Raw genomic sequence first — 3,890 nt, 5'->3', positions numbered from 1 at the left:
GGCTCAGTCAGTCATTGCTCCCTCAACATCACCTCCCCTCCTTGCCACCATCGCTGCCCCGGACTGAGCCTCATCCCTCAAGCAGCCAGAGCAGGCAGAGCACAGTCTCTGTGGGAAATGTCCAGGTGGTTATGTGCATACCTGCTCTTGTCCAGCTTGGGACCTAGCACCTCGCACACTGTTTGCAACCTAGTATTCATGAAGAGGGTAGTTTACTAAATGCATGCTTACGTGAATAAATTAATAAAGAGGCCAATTACATCTCTAGCTTTCAAAAAATCTGGGCAACAGGAAAAATAGAGACAAAATTGCTAGTATGAAAGACACGAATATGATTTATGAACGTTCTTACTTCTAAGACTCTAGAAAATATCTGATCGACTGATGATATTCTGTAGATTTTATGAGATTTAGTCATCCTGGCAAAAATAATAATTTATCATAGTTTACATCTTACCTTTCATTGTTAAAGCAAACTTCTTATTGGAAAATTACTTGTATTTAATGATCTCTGTGGAAGTTTCCTGGAGTGTTAAGTGTAGAAATTTGAACATGATCATTATGCAAAAGCATGGCCATTCCAGGAAACTATATGAAGAAACCTACCATCCCTCAAAATTAATTCAAAGGCCACTACCAGGGGTTTTTCTTTCCTCACTTTTAGTCCTTATGATTTTAATGCCTCATTTACATATGAATAAGTATACTAAAATTGTGCTTGCTTTATTTAACTCTCATATCTTCCTTCCAGAATTAATTGTATTCTTCCTGAACTACAGATGCTTTAAAATAGGTTTAATGAGGTTAAATTCCCAGATTGGAGAAGATCTCCATTTTGTATAAGATATTTAAATATTCATTTGGACTTGTCTCCTCTTGTTTCAGAGGAAGTACCCCAGTGGGCTGTTCTTAAGAAACACAATCCTGATTCCATTTGTAGTTAAGAACTGATCTGGCTCAACGGTAGATTCCAAAACCTCGGTCACTGCTGTTCCCAAGGAAATCCATTGCCTTTGTGGATTTTCCCAAAGATTCCATTGTGGTGTGTGGCACAAATCACTGGCTATGGCTTCCACCTGAGTGACTGGACCACTATGCCCTGGGTTTCCCTTGGACACGGGGGAGAATTAGCTCCATGGCAACAAGAATTGTCAAGTTCCTTCTCCTCAAGTCCAGCTGGGCACGTTTTACTTTCCACTGGTGTGATCATTTGGCACTGTCTTTGTTCCTTCTATTGGCCTGGAGGATGTCATGGCACATGTAGAACCCCCTACTAAATTCACCCAACAAGCCTGAAGTAATAGCTAGCAAAGCCTGTTCACTTCACCAAGCACTGAAATGTCTCTCCTGAGAAAAGCTGTCCTCCCAAACAGGATGGCCTTGGACATGATTACTGCTTGCAGGATGTGCCTGTGCCATTATTCAGACAGAATGGTGTGTGTTTCTACCTCATGCTTCTGTTCATGTGTCATCTTTATTAAATCACGTGAGAACAGAAGTGAATGCCTCTAGTGATTTGATCCCCAGCCTCTGGAACTTAATTCAGATCACGGGACTCTTCGTGGAAACAAAATGTTACTTATTTGGGGAATCGTTATATTAGTCTGTTTTCCCTGGCCCCTACAGCCAGGAAGCCACCAAAGCAGCCACCTCCATGCTCCTGAAACCCCTTGCTGACTGCTCAGGGCACATAGTGGAAGATGTGGGTGTGTAAGATCCTAAGACTGTCATCAGGGGTGGAACGTCAGAAGAGGTCATTGAGAGGACATGATGGTGAGTAACCAACAAACTGGGCCCAGACAGTTCCTGGTTTCCCACCCCTGTCCCTGTCCTTGGGCTGTAAGTTCTGCCCATTTTTCACACAGTGGGAGCTGTTTCCAGTGACTCAGGCTTGAGGAAGCACTGTGCTAATGTGTTGGGAGGAAGCACTGTGCTAATGTGTTGGGAGGAAGCACTGTGCTAATGTGTATGTGACCACCCCGGCGAAGGCCTCTCAACCTTTAAGATGCTGGCAGGTGATTGCAGAGAGATACTCATTTTGCAGCCTCCTAAAACAAGCCTGGTGTGTAAGTTTTCTTGCTTATTAAAATGGTCACCCAGTGACCTGGAGTGTCCTGCCTCTTTCTTTAGGTCAACTTGCCCTCTGTGTACAAGGGTCACTTTCAGGTTTTACCCAAGAAACTCTCAAAGTGGCAAACCAACACTTACTATATTATAGACTTACTGACGAATGTTGTATTTTCCTCATATAATCTATATTATTTAAGCTATGCACAGTGATGGTGTATTGTACCTAAGTCAGAAATCAAAACAACACCATATGTGTTTCTTTAAAGACAAGCAATTTTAAAGAAAAGGAGGAGATTTCTTATTATACCTTTCAGGGCTTCTATTATTTTTTTTTCAATTTTTTTGCTGGGTTATCACCTCAATCTCACAAAAGCTCTCCACCCAAGACTGAGAAGTAAGCCTGGGTCATGGAAGACAGAGTTCCAATTCTCAAGATTCTTTTGAAAATTGTTCATCCAAATAGGAAATCAGAGAGGCCTATGCTGGTGTTATACTCTGTTCTCTTGTCCTAACACTAAAGTTATAATACTTGTAAGTTTCAAAGGGAAGTCTTCTTTTAACTATTATATTTGGAATATGGCAAATATACCTAGCTAACTCCATTTGCTAAGGTTGGTATTTTGACATGCTATCAAACCTACAGAGTGCAAAGTCTCTTTTTACACAGCATGCAGAAGGATACAAAGGGAATATATTTGTTTCTGACCAATTAGTACAGTTAGTTATCTCACAGAACACAGTATTCCTTCACAAGGCAGTGTCTGATTATTAAAAAGTCATTTGTGGTAAGAATGAAATGCCAGAATTTTGAGTTTCTTATATATATTTAAAAGTGGCAAGTGTGCATCCCTAAAGATCTGCTTAATTAGAAAAATGACATTTTGGCATTGATTTAGTCTCATAAGTATGTATACCCAAGACTGAAAAGCATCCTGAAATTTTTAATGATTGAAATATTTTAAGTACACATAAAATAAATGAAAACTCTTGGTTGGGAAAGTAGAAATTCAGTATAATTTAGTAGTTGCTTCACTGAAGGGTCAACATAAGAACAACCTATGTGCATATCGCTCGGAACAATTTTACAGATGAAAACTATAAAAGAAAATATTACTGTAAGATGTTTTTAAAAATATTTTAATTTTTAAAGTTTATTTTTTTTTATTTTGAGAGAGAGAGACAGAGAGAGAGAGAGAGAGAGACAGAGAGAGAGATGGCGGTCGGAGAGGCAGAGAGAGAGGGAGAGACAGAATCCCAAGCAAGTTTTTTGCTGTCAGTTTAGAGCCCGACACAGAGCTCGAATTCACAAAGCACAAGATCATGACCTGAGCTGCAGTCAGTTGTTTGACCAACTGAGCCACGTAGGCACCCAACTCTAATTTCTTAATCTCACTTTCCTTCTCAGCAGATAAAAAATGTTTTGATAAAAGTCTATCAGGACTTCAACAGTAATCTAAACAGCATTTCCTTTAGATTAAAAATCATTTTTTTTCCTACTACCGTTCTTACCAGTTATCACCTTTCCTTGTTTGCACTTAGAGTATTTGCGTATACATATATACAAGTACTCCCATGTTCTGTGTATTTATGTTACATGTTATAACAGATTGTATGCTCCTGGATAACAGAACTGAGGTGTTATCCAGGCCCATATTGTATGGTGTTCACCGTGGAAGTTTGTCAGCAAGAATTATTTTCACATTATGATATAATTTCATGATATGTCCACTAGGAAAAATATGCTATATGTAGACAGAAATAAAACCAAGTGAGATAATATCATGTATGATGTGTAAATTTCTTTGGATGTGCTTTTTGAA

The 3,890-nt window shown here is 39.2% G+C and overlaps 1 long non-coding RNA gene across 1 annotated transcript; it reads left to right on the top strand.

Annotated features, from left to right (window-relative positions):
* The first annotated feature begins 1,180 nt into the window (after window positions 1–1,180).
* LOC115291570 lies at window positions 1,181–2,020 on the top strand. Its single transcript, XR_003908538.1, has 3 exons — window positions 1,181–1,434; window positions 1,627–1,773; window positions 1,866–2,020. It is a non-coding gene; the product is annotated as an uncharacterized LOC115291570 (long non-coding RNA).
* The last annotated feature ends 1,870 nt before the right edge of the window (window positions 2,021–3,890 follow it).

This window comes from Suricata suricatta, chromosome 5 (assembly GCF_006229205.1).
Source record: "Suricata suricatta isolate VVHF042 chromosome 5, meerkat_22Aug2017_6uvM2_HiC, whole genome shotgun sequence".
NCBI lineage: Eukaryota > Metazoa > Chordata > Mammalia > Carnivora > Herpestidae > Suricata > Suricata suricatta.
The sequence above is the reverse complement of the archived record's forward strand: the minus strand, read 5'-3'. Positions and strand labels throughout refer to the sequence as shown.